General features: G+C 38.0%; 1 non-coding gene across 1 annotated transcript; it reads left to right on the top strand.

Annotated features, from left to right (window-relative positions):
• Positions 1–12,700: 12,700 nt before the first annotated feature.
• LOC130971261 (small nucleolar RNA R71) lies at positions 12,701–12,805 on the top strand. The gene has a single exon (XR_009082489.1). It is a non-coding gene; the product is annotated as a small nucleolar RNA R71 (small nucleolar RNA).
• Positions 12,806–13,602: the final 797 nt, after the last annotated feature.

Genomic DNA, 13,602 nt, shown 5'->3' with positions numbered 1-13,602 from the left:
GAGAAACAAACAAAAAGTTAGTTAGTTGATTGAAAAAGATTTGAAATCAAAATTTAAAAAGATAAGAAGATAAGAAGTTAGATAAGATATTTTGAGATCAAATTTTTTTTTAAAAAAAGATAAAATTTTGAAAAAGATAAGATAAAAGATAAAAAGATATATTTGAAAAAGATACTTTGAAAAGATTAATTTTAAAGAATTTTGACTAGAAGAAACTACAAGATAAGATTCTAGAATTTAAAGATTTGAACTTTCTTAACAAGAAAGTAACAACTTCAAATTTTTGAACCAATCACATTAATGTTAGTTTGATTTCGAAAATTTGATAAAAAGATAAGAAAAGATTTTGAAAATATTTTGAAAATAATTTTTGAATTTTTGAGAATTATAAAGAATGAAAAAGATATGATTTTTGAAAAAATTTTGAAAAGAAAAGATTTTTAAAATTGAAATTTTGACTTGACTTGTAAGAAACAACTAATTTTGAAAATATTTGACCAAATCAACCCAAAATTTCGAAATTTTGGAGGGAAATAAGGAAAAGATATTTTTTTGATTTTTTGAATTTTAAGGATGAGAGAGAAAAACAACAAAAATACTTAATACATGAGATTTTTAGATCAAAATAATGAATGCATGCAAGAATGCTATGAATGTCAAGATGAACACCAAGAACACTTTGAAGATCATGATGAACATCAAGAACATAATTTTGAAAAATTTTTGATGCAAGAAAACATGCAAGACACCAAACTTAGAAATCTTTATGCATGGAAAATATGAATGCAAAATGCACATGAAAAACACAAACAACACAAAACAAGAAATCATCAAGATCAAACAAGAAGACTTGTCAAGAACAACTTGAAGATCATGAAGAACCTATGAATGCATGGAGTTTTCGAAAAAAATGCAAGAAAAATTTTTAAAAGCATGCAATTGACACCAAACTTAAAATTAACACAAGACTTAAACAAGAAACACAAATATTTTGATTTTTATGATTTTATGAATTTTTTTGTATTTTTATTAATTTTTTTTTTCGAAAATAATGTTTTGAAAGACGAAAAATAAAAGAAAAATTTTTGAAAAAGATTTTTGAAAGAAAAGTACCTAATCTGAGCAACAAGATGAACCGTCAGTTGTCCATACTCGAACAATCCCCGGCAACGGCGCCAAAAACTTGGTGGACGAAATTGTGATCACTGTTCTTTGATCTGATTCATTGTAATTGGATTTATTCAATAATTGTCCTTATTTGAAGTCACAACTCCGTTCAATTAACCAGCAAGTGTACTGGTCGTCCAAGTAATAACCTTACGTGAGTAAGGGTCGAATCCACAGAGATTGTTGGTATGAAGCAAGCTATGGTCATCTTGTAAATCTCAGTTAGAGAGATTAAAGGGGAATTGTGATTATTGGAATAATAAATAAAAGGAATAATAAAAGGGATAGAAATACTTATGCAGATTCATTGGTAGGAATTTCAGATAAGCGGAATGGAGGTGCTGTAGAGCTTTCGGACGCCTGCTCTCCTATTCCTTCTACTCAATCCTTCTTACTCCTTTCCATGGCAAGCCTTGTATAGGGGTTCACTATCAGCTGTGGCTACTTTCATTCCTCTCGGGGAAATAACCTGTACGGCTGTCACTCGCACAGCTAACCAGTCTGGAGGCATCACCCATGGTTTGATAGCTACATCCCATCCTCGCAGTGAAAGCTATGCACGCACTCTGTCACAGTACGGCCAATCACCGGTTGGTTCCCGCTCCTACTGGAATAGAATCCCTTTTGCGTTTGTCACTAACGCCCAGCAGGTTAAAGTTTGAAGCACGTCACAGTCATTCATGAACGGAATCCTACTCGGAATACCACAGACAAGGTGAGACTTTCCGGATTCCCAGGATCCTACTCGGAACACCACAGACAAGGTTGGACTTTCCGGATCCAGATGAATGCCGCATCTATCTAGCTTATACCACGAAGATTCTGTTGGGGAATCTAAGAGATACACATTCAAGCTTGTGTTGCATGTAGAACGTAAGTGGTTGTCAGTCACGCGCGCTCATAAGTGAGAATGATGATGAGAGTTATTAGCTCATCACATTCATCATGTTCTTGGGTACGAATGAATATCTTGGAATAAGAATAAGATAGAGAATTGAATAAAAGAAAATAGAACTTCATTAATCTTTGAGGTACAGCAGAGCTCCACACCCTTAATCTATGGTGTGCAGAAACTCCACCGTTGAAAATACATAAGTAAAGAAGGTTCAGGCATGGCCGAATGGCCAGCCCCTAAACGTGATCAATGATCTCCTAAGATGAAGAATAAAACAAAACTGAGATCAAAAGATGATTGATACATTAGTAAATCATCCTATTTATAATAAACTAGCTCCTAGGGTTTACATGAGTAAGTAATTGATGCATAAATCCACTTCCGGGGCCACTTGTGTGTGCTTGGGCTGAGCTTGATCTATCCACGAGCTGAGGCTTCTCTTGGAGTTGAATTTCGAGTTGTGATGTGCTTTGGGCGTTCAACTCCGGATTATGACGTTTTTCTGGCGTTTAACTCCAGAAAGGAGTGTGTACTTGGCGTTCAACGCCAGTTTGCGTCGTCATTCTTCGAATAAAGTATGGACTATTATATATTGCTGGAAAGCCCTGGATGTCTACTTTCCAACGCCGTTGAGAGCGCGCCATTTAGAGTTCTGTAGCTCCAGAAGATCCATTTCGAGTGCAGGGAGGTCAGAATCCAACAGCATCAGCAGTCCTTTTGTCAGCCTTTTTCAGAGTTTTGCTCAAATCCCTTAATTTCAGTCAGAATTTACCTGAAATCACAGAAAAACACACAAACTCATAGTAAAGTCCAGAAATATAAATTTAACATAAAAACTAAGGAAAACATCCCTAAAAGTAGCTTAAACTTACTAAAAACTATATAAAAACAATGCCAAAAAGCGTATAAATTATCCGCTCATCAACAACCATTCTAAGCAATCACAGAAATGCTTAAAATCCTTAGCAGCAACTTCATTCCAAGGAGAATTCAAGGATTCAAAGAGCAGAGGAGTAAGTAGGAGACTAAGTTTGGTGTTCACACACCAACTTAAGACTCAGACACTTGCCCATATATAGTGAACTAACCATTCAAGTGCTTGAGAAACAAGCAACTTCGTCACTCTTTGCAGGAAAAGAAACAAGGATCTTAGAAAGAACATGATGCAATAACTAGTAGAAGAAGGAGAAATCAAATTGTTTCCTGGCAACAAAGAGAAAACAAGAAATTTCACAAGGTGGTGTTGTTCCTTGATCTTTCTTTAAAAGGCAAACAAAAGCATGCTTGTTCTGGTTTAAACTGAAATTGTTGAATCTTTCTGGAATGTGAAGTTTTTAGTATGTTTGCTGGTTTACTGCTTTGAATAAAGTGAATGCCTAGATGTTTGGATATAACTCCACCTTCTTAAACAAATGCTTGCCATGCTTGTTCTGTTTCCAAAAATTAAAAGAAAAGTTTAAACAAAAGTAACTTGGCTCAATTAGTGACAAATCAAGTAGAATTAAGTGGTGGTATGCATGCTTGATTGTTTAGTTAGCTCACTGGAAATTGAGTGTAGAATTATCAATTTTGTGTGTAGAAGTTGAATACTGTCTATGGATCTTGATGAATAAATGTCTTTGGCCATGAAAAAGAAAGAAAAAGAAAAAGAAAAGCCACTGAAAAAGGGCAACCAAAAGCAAAAGAATTAAAAAAATAAAGCTAGGCACCAATGGTTTGAACTCTTGAGACATATGCCTGTGGTGTTTATGTACTAGGATCTGCTTGGATGAATAGGTTCTGTGGAGTGTTTCAACACTTGGTAACTTGGGTTAACTAACCCGGGATTATCAACCAAAAGTCCATTATCAAGAGCAACCTAGCTAAAACATTTAGTTACACAAAGAGGTAACCCGGGATTATCAACCAAAAGTCCATTATCAAGAGCAACCTAGCACAAACATTTAGTTACAAAGAGGTGGGCACCAATGTCTCAAAAAGAAATGTGAACTAAAATGCTGTAGTGGATATGTGTACTGCACTGATAAGAAAAAGAAAATGCCAAAGGCTTGTGCAACACATTACACTGAGCAAACAAGGAGCAAAGGAGCTCTAAGAAAAAGAAAAACAAAGAAAGGAAAAAGTGCCAAGGACATAAGAATAACAAGAGGCCATAGCAGTGTTTGATGGATGCAATAAAAAAGTGATAATCCTACCTGATAAGAATGAAAAAGTGATGCTGCAACTTTCTGCATAAAACCCTTCTGATGAACTTCAAATGCTTGCTAATATAGCCAATGTAATTGCTCTTTGTTTCATACTTTCTTCTCAAATAACTGAGGACTTGCTTAGGGACAAGCAAGTATTAAGTTTGGTGTTGTGATGCCAAGGAATCTTAGGCTAGTTTCACTAGCATTTTTTCTGTTAGTTTTAGTTGTTTTATGCATTTTCTTGAGCTTAAAGTAACCAAGAATGGTTAAATGAACAACAAAGTAATGAATCATCCAAACATGTATAATTTTGATGCAAATTCCATGAGTTTTTAGTTATATTACTTGAATGCTATGAATGGATGATTTCTCATGAAATTTTGCAAGACTTTGATGCAATTGTTTGGATGATTTCAGGGAAGAAGAGGCTAGGCAAGGAAGCAACAAATCAATAAAAGAAGCTTGAAATCAAATGTGGAGTTTAAGCTCCAGTTTAAGCCTAAACTGGAGCTTAAACGCCAGAATCATAGAAAGGAGGAAATGCTGTAACTGGCGTTAACCTCCAGTTTAACCTTAAACTGGAAGTTAAACCAGAATGAGAAAGGCACTAAGAAGCATTTCCACGTTTAACCTCCAGTTTAACCTTAAACTGGAGGTTAAACGCCAGAATGAGACTTGAACCAAAGGAGCATTTCCACGTTTAAGCTCCAGTTTAACCTCAAACTGGAGCTTAAACGTGTTCGACCTTATCCACACTCCTGGGCTACTTTCTTCATTCCCACGTTTAACCTCCAGTTTAACCTTGAACTGGAGGTTAAACGTGTTCGACCAAAATTGCCTCCAGGGTTGCCTTCTCATTTTCCACGTTTAACCTCCAGTTTAACCTTAAACTGGAGGTTAAACGTGTTCGACCCATTCACACTCCTGGGCTACTTTCTTCATTCCCCGTTTAACCTCAGTTTAACCTTAAACTGGAGGTTAACGTGTTCGACTCAAATTGCCTCCTGGGTTGCTTTCTTCATTCCACGTTTAAGCTTTAGTTAACCTTAAACTAAAGCTTAAACGTTCGTCATACCACAACCCATAGTTGCTTTCTTCCATTCCACGTTTAAGTTTCAGTTTAACCTTAAACTGAAACTTAAACTTCAACTTAAACGCCACTTTTGAAAGGGTTTCTGGGCCAAATATATTGAAGTTTAAGTTAGCTTTTGAGCACAAAGTTCAACTTAAACGTATGGTATGAAACCCAATTGAATATCATGGTTTATGGGATTGGGCCTGAAGAATTGATGAGTCTGGAACTTCAAATTGTTGAGTCTTGTGTCATTACTTGTTTATCACTAGTTTGCTCAATGAATGTTACAGAATGGGATCACAGCCTCATCAGGATTATGGACCATAACCCAAAGCAAAAGGAAATCAAGGAAAAGCCTCAAAGCCCAAGAAACACAACAGAAGCTCAATTTAGAAAGTGTATAAATAGGATAGAATTTAAGTTAGAAAGGAACTTTTGGACACTGGAAAACTTTGGATCATTTGCTATTTTCATACTTTGTAATTGAATTCAGAGCTATGACACACTAAACCCCTTTCATTGGGTTAGGGAGCTCTATTGTAATTCAATGAATCAATAATAGTTTTTATCTTCTTCTTCAATCTTTTCTCTTGAATTTTGTTAGAAAGCTTCTCGATCTAATTCCATTGGTAGTTGTCTTGGGAAGAAACTACCCATAATTGGAATCCTTCGGAACCTTGGGAAAGGAATGATGGATTCATGCTAGAGAAGCTTTTCACAGTGAATTGGATTGGGGTTTGGATGGATATGTGGACATGTAATCCTACCAAATTGTGGTTCATGAAACTGTGGTATAATCAGTGATCGAGCATCATCTCTTCTTATGAACATTTAAACCAAGGGATTGGGAATTTGTTTGTTTTTAGAGAGAATTGTGAGCCAAGGAATTGGGATCCAATCATATAAGATTGCCAAGCAAGATTCAATGAATGCATTGGTTGAGGAAGAGATGAAAATGTTTTGATTCGGAGATTTCAATATCTCCTAACACCCAATGAACTCCCCATTTCTGATCTACACTTTCTATTACCTTCTGCAATTTCAATTCATGCAATCACCCCCAATTCCCTTTTAATTTCAGCAATTTACTTTCTCGCACCTTAATTCTCGCAATTTAAGTTTATGCAATTTCAATTCCTTGCAATTTACGTTTCCTGCCACATTTACTTTATGCAATTCACATCCAAAAGTTGATTCTGCTCAACTAAACAAACTTCTAATTCGAATTGCTCATTCAACCAATCCTTGTGGGATTCGACCTCACTCTATTGTGAGTTTTTACTTGATGATAACCGGTGCACTTGCCGGAAGGAATTTTGCCGTTCGTGCAATTTCCTAAAATCGTAGCATAACAAGTTTCTGCACATCAAATCCCTTGATTCTTTTGCATCTGTCACTAACGTCCAGCCTTCAGGAGTTTGAAGCTCGTCACAGTCATTCAATACCGGAATCCTACTCGGAATACCACAGAGAAGGTTAGACTTTCCGGATTCCCGGGATCCTACTTGGAATACCACAGACAAGGTTAGACTTTTCGGATCCCCATGAATGCCGCCATCTATCTAGCTTATACCACGAAGATTCTATTGGGGAATCTAAGAGATATGCGTTCATAGGTGAGAATGATGATGAGTGTCACGGATCATCACATTCATCAAGTTGAAGTGCAACGTATATCTTGGAATAAGAATAAAAGAGAATTGAATAGAAAGTAATGGTACTTGTATTGAAACTTGAGGTACAGCAGAGCTCCACACCCTTAATCTATGGTGTGCAGAAACTCCACCGTTGAAAATACATAAGTGAAAGGTTCAGGCATGGCCGAATAGCCAGCCCCCCAAAACGTGATCAATAGCCTCTTAAGATGAAGAATAAAACAAAACTGAGACCAAAGATGAAACGTGGTCAAAAGACGTCTAATGCAATAGTTAAATGTCCTATATATACTAGACTAGCTACTAGGGTTTACATGAGTAAGTAATTGATGCATAAATCCACTTCCGGGGCCCACTTGGTGTATGCTTGGGCTGAGCTTGATCTATCCACGAGCTGAGGCTTTTCTTGGAGTTGAACGCCGAGTTATAGCATGTTTCTGGCGTTCAACTCCGGGTTATGACGTGTTTCTGGCGTTTAACTCCAGACAGCAGCATGTACTTGGCGTTGAGCGCCACTTTACGTCATCGATTTCCGAATAAAGTATGGACTATTATATATTGTTAGAAAGCTCTGGATGTCTAATTTCCAACGCCGTTGAGAGCGTGCCATTTGGATCTATAGCTCCAGAAAATCCATTTTGAGTGCAGGGAGGTCAGATTCCAACAGCATCAGCAGTCCTTTGTCAGCCTTTTTCAGAGTTTTGCTCAAGTCCCTCAATTTCAGCCAGAAATTACCTGAAATCACAAAAAAACACACAAACTCATAGTAAAGTCCAGAAATGTGAATTTAACATAAAAACTAATGAAAACATCCCTAAAAGTAGCTTGAACTTACTAAAAACTACCTAAAAACAATGCCAAAAAGTGTATAAATTATCCGCTCATCACAACACCAAACTTAAATTGTTGCTTGTCCCCAAGCAACTGAAAATAAATTAGGATAAAAGGAAGAGAATATACTATAAATTCCAAAATATCAATGAATTAATTCTGATTAGATGAGAGGACTTGTAGCTTTTGCTTCTGACAGTTTTGGCATCTCACTTTTTCCTTTGAAGTTTAGAATGATTGGCTTCTCTAGGAACTTAGATTTTCGGATAGTGTTATTGACTTTCCTAGTTAAGCATGTTGATTCTTGAACACAGCTACTTATGAGTCTTGGCCGTGGCCCTAAGCACTTTGTTTTCCAATATTACCACCGATACATAATGCCACAGACCATGACTGGGTGACCTTTTCAGATTGTGACTTAGCTTTGCTAGAGTCCCCAGTTAGTGGTGTCCAGAGCTCTTAGGCACACTCTTTTGCTTTGGATCCTTTTTACCCTTGCCTTTTGGTTTTAAGGCCTATTGGCTTTTTCTGCTTGCTTTTTCTTTTTCTTTCTATATTTTTTTTTCGCCACCTCTTTTTTTTTTTCACTGCCTTTTCTTGCTTTAAGAATCAATTTCATGATTTTTCAGATCATCAATAATATTTCTCTTTGTTCATCATTCTTTCAAGAGCCAATAGTTTTAACATTCATAAACAACAAGATCAAAAATGCACTGTTCAAGCATTCATTCAGAAAACAAAAAGTATTGTCACCACATCAATATAATTAAATTAAATTCAAGGATAAATTCGAAATTCATGTACTTTCTTGTTCCTTTGAATTAAAACATTTTTCTTTTAAGAGAGGTGAAGGATTAATGGATTTTATTCATAGCTTTAAGACATAGTTACTACATACTAATGATCATGAAGTAGAGACACAAAACATAGATAAACATAACATAGAAACCGAAAAACAGAAAGAAATAAGAACAAGGAATGAGTCCACCTTAGTGGCGTCTTCTTCTTGAAGGACCAACAATGTCCTTAAGCTCTTCTATGTCCCTTCCTTGCCTTTGTTGCTCCTCCCTCATTTCTCTTTGATCTTCTCTTATTTCATGGAGAATGATGGAGTGCTCATGATGTTCCACCCTTAATTGTTCCACATTGTGGCTTAAATCTTCTAAGGAAGTGTTGAGTTGTTTCCAATAGTTGTTGGGAGGAAAGTGCATCCCTTGAGGCATCTCAGGGATTTCTTGATGATGAGCTTCCTCATGCATCTCTTGAGAACCGTGGAGGGTCTCTCTTGCTTGCTCCATCCTCTTCTTGGTGATGGGCTTATCCTCTTCAATGGATATGTCTCCTTCTATGATAACTCCAGCTGAGTAACATAGTTGGCAAATAAGGTGAGGAAAAGCTAGCCTTGCCATGGTGAAGGGCTTTTCGGCTATTTTGTAGAATTCATTGGAGATGACTTCATAAACTTCTACTTCCTCTCCAATCATGATTCTATGAATCATGATGGCCCAATCCACAGTAACTTCAGATCGGTTGCTAGTGGGAATGATGGAGCGTTGAATGAACTCCAACCATCCTCTAGCCACAGGCTTGAGGTCCAGTCTTCTTAGTTGAACTGGCTTGCCTTTGGAGTCTCTTTTACATTGAGCTCCTTCCACACATATGTCCATAAGGACTTGGTCCAACCTTTGATTAAAGTTGACCCTTCTAGTGTAGGGGCGTACATCTTATTGCATCATGGGCAAGTGGAACGCCAACCTTACATTTTTCGGACTAAAATCTAAGTATTTCCCCCGAACCATTGTGAGATAATTCTTTGGACTCGGGTTCATACTTTGATCATGGTTCCTAGTGATCCATACATTGGCATAGAACTCTTGAACCATTAAGATTCTGACTTGTTGCATGGGGTTGGTTAGGACTTCCCAACCTCTTCTTCAGATCTCATGTCGGATTTCCGGATACTCAATTTTCTTGAGCTTGAACGGGACCTCAGGGATCACCTTCTTCTTTGCCACAACATCATAGAAGTGGTCTTGATGGCTTTTGGAGATGAATCTTTCCATTTCTCATGACTCAGAGGTGGAAGCTTTTGTCTTTCCTTTTCCTTTTCTAGAGGATTCTCCGGCCTTAGGTGCCATTGATGGTAATGGAAAAATAAAAAGCTTATGCTTTTACCACACCAAACTTAAAATGTTGCTCGCCCTCGAGCAAGAGAAGAAAGAAGAGAAGAAGAAGAAGAAGAAAATATTGAGGAGAAGGGGGAGTGTGGGTTTCGGCCAAGGTATAGAAGAGGGGGTTGTGTTGTGTGAAAATGAAGTGGAATGGAGGGGTTTATATAGGGAAAGGGGAGAGGGTAGGTTCGGCCATTTTAGGGTGGGTTTGGGTGGGAAAGTGTTTTTGAATTTTGAAGGTGGGTGGGGTTTATGGGGAAGAGTGGATGGATGTGAGTGGTTAAGAGGTGATGGGGAAAGAGAGATTGAGGTGATTGGTGAAGGGTTTTGGGAAAGACTGTTTATTGGGAAGAGAGATTCAGAGATTGAAGTTGTTGGGAAGTGTGACATGGGGGAGAGTGTAATAGGATTAGGAGGTAAGGTGGAAATATGTTAGGTGGGGATCCTGTGGGGTCCACAGATCCTGAGGTGATCCTGTGGGGTCCACAGATCCTGAGGTGTCAAGAAATTCCATCCCTACACCAAATAGGCATGTAAAATGCCTTTGCATACCATTCTGGCGTTTAAACGCCGAGGTTATGCACGTTCTGGGCGTAAAAACGCCCATGTAAAGCATGTTCTGGGCGTTCAACGCCCATATGTAGCATGTTTCTGGCGTTGAACGCCAGTTCCATGCTTGTTACTGGCGTTCATCGCCAGCTTTTCTCAAGGCACATTCCTGGTATTTAAACGCCAGAATATTGCTTGTTTCTGGCATTCAGCTCCAGATTCATGCTCTATTCTGGCGTTGAACGCCAGCCAGATGCTCCTTACTGGCGTTGAACGCCAGTCTGTCCTTCCTCTAGGGTGTGATTTTTCTTTTGCTGTTTTTGATTCTGTTTTTAATTTTTATATTTTTTTTTGTGATCCACATGATCATGTACCTAATAAAACACAAAATAACAATAGAAAAATAAAATAAAAATTAGATAAATAAAATTGGGTTACCTCCCAACAAGCGCTTCTTTAATGTCAATAGCTTGACAGTGGCTCCAGGAGCCACAAGGTGATCATGACAATGTTGTATAGTCCCAAACACCAAACTTAGAGTTTGGATATGGGGTCTTAACACCAAACTTAGAGTTTGGTTGTGGCCTCCCAACACCAAACTTAGAGTTTGACTGTGGGGTCTTATGACTCTGAACTGAGAGAAGCTCTTCATGCTTACTCTCTTTTGTCATAGAGGATGGCCATGTGCCTTAAACACAAGGTAGTCCCCATTCAATTGAAGGACTAATTCACCTATGTGATGTCTATCACAGCTCCTGCTATAGCTAGAAAAGGTCTTCCCAAGGATGATGCATCATCCTCTTCTTCCTAGTGTCTAAGATTATGAAATCAGTAGGGATGTAAAGGCCTTCAACCTTTACTAACACGTCTCTACTATCCATAAGCTTATCTCAATGATTTGTCTGCCAATTGTAATGAGAACAAGGCAGGTTGTACCTTAATGATCCCCAACTTCTCCATTACAGAGAGTGGCATAAGATTTATCCCTAACCCTAGATCACATAGAGCTTTTTCAAAGGTCATGGTGTCTATGGTACAAGGTATTAAGAAATTGCCAGGATCTTGTCTCTTTTGAGGTAAAATTTTCGGAATCCAGGTGTCTAGTTCACCAATGAGCAAGGGAGGTTCACTTTCCCCAGTCTTATTACCAAACAACTTGGCATTCAGCTTCATGATAGCTCCTAAATATTGAGCAATTTGCTCTCCAGTCACATCTTCATCCTCTTCAGAGGAAGAATAGTCTTCAGAGCTCATGAATGGCAAAAGGAGATTTAATGGAATCTCTATGGTCTCTATATGAGCCTCATATTCCTTTGGATCCTTAATAGGAAACTCCTTCTTGCTGAGGGACGTCCCAGGAGGTTTCTCACTAGGATTTTCGTCCTTCTCTCCCTTGTGCATTCGGCCATTGATCACATCAATGCCTTGCACTCTCCTTTTGGATTCTCTTCTGTATTGCTTGGGAGAATACTGGGAGGAGTTTCAATGACTTTCTTACTCAGGTGGCCTACTTGTGCCTCCAGATTTCTGATGGAGGATCTTGTTTCACTCATGAAACTGAAAGTGGCCTTTGATAGATCAGGGACTAGATTGGCTAAATTAGAAGTGTTTTGTTCAGAATTTTCTGTCTGTTGCTGAGAAGATGATGGAAAAGGCTTGCTATTGCTCAGCCTATTGCGTCCACCATTGTTAAAGCCTTGTTGAGGCTTCTGTTAATCCTTCCATGAGAAATTTGGATGATTTCTCCATGATGAATTATAGGTGTTTCCATAAGGTTCACCCATGTAATTAACCTCTGCCATTGCAGGGTTCTCAGGATCATAAGCTTCTTCAGAAGCTGCCTCTTTAGTACTGTTGGATGCATTTTGTCATCCATTCAGACTTTGAGAAATCATGTTGACTTGCTGAGTCAACACTTTGTTCTGAGCCAATATGGCATTCAGAGCATCAATTTCAAGAACTCCTTTCTTCTGAGGTGTCTCATTATTCACGAAATTCCTCTCAGAAGTGTACATAAATTGGTTATTTGCAACCATGTCAATGAGTTCTTGAGCCTCTTCTGGCGTTTTCTTCAGGTGAATAGATCCACCTACAGAATGGTCCAATGACATTTTCGAAAATTCAGATAGACCATAATAGAATATATCTAATATGGTCCATTCTGAAAAAATGTAAGATGGACACCTTTTGGTCAACTGCTTGTATCTTTCCCAAGCTTCATAGAGGGATTCACCATCTTTTTGTTTGAAGGTCTGAACATCCACTCTAAGCTTACTCAGCTTTTGAGGAGGAAAGAATTTATCCAAGAAGGCCGTGACCAGCTTATCCCATGAGTCCAGGCTATCCTTAGGTTGTGAATCCAACCATATTCTAGCCCTGTCTCTTACAGCAAAAGGGAAAAGCATGAGCCTGTAGACTTCAGGATCTACTCCATTTGTCTTAACAGTCTCACAGATCTGCAAGAACTCAGTTAAAAACTGATAAGGATCTTCAGATGGAAGTCCATAGAACTTGCAGTTTCGTTGCATTAAGGCAACTAGCTGAGGTTTCAGCTCAAAATTGTTTGCTCCAATGGCAGGAATGGAGATGCTTCTTCCATCAAATTTGGATGTTGGCTTTGTGAAGTCACCAAGCATTCTCCTTGCATTATTGTTGTTGGATGCGGCTGCCATCTCCTTCTCTTGTTCTAATGTTTCTGAAAGGTTACCTTTAGATTGTTATAGTCTAGCTTCTCTGAGTTTTCTCTTCAGAGTTCTTTCAGGTTCAGGATCAATTTCAACAAGAGTGCCTTTTTCCTTGTTCCTGCTCATATGAAAGAGAAGAAAACAAGAAAAGAAGAGGAATCCTCTATGTCACAGTATAGAGATTCCTTTATGTTAGTAGAAGAAGAAAGGGGAGAAGAATGTAGAAGAGTGGGTTCGGATATTTAGATGGAGAGAGGTGAAGAGAAGTGTTAGTAAATAAATTAAATAGAATAAGAGAGAAGAGATAGAAAATTTCGAAAATAATTTTTAAAAAGAGGTTAGTATTTTCGAAAATTAAAGATAAGATTAAAATTAAAATTTAAAAC

The sequence above is a fragment of the Arachis stenosperma genome, chromosome 3, assembly GCF_014773155.1.
Source record: "Arachis stenosperma cultivar V10309 chromosome 3, arast.V10309.gnm1.PFL2, whole genome shotgun sequence".
NCBI lineage: Eukaryota > Viridiplantae > Streptophyta > Magnoliopsida > Fabales > Fabaceae > Arachis > Arachis stenosperma.
The sequence above is the reverse complement of the archived record's forward strand: the minus strand, read 5'-3'. Positions and strand labels throughout refer to the sequence as shown.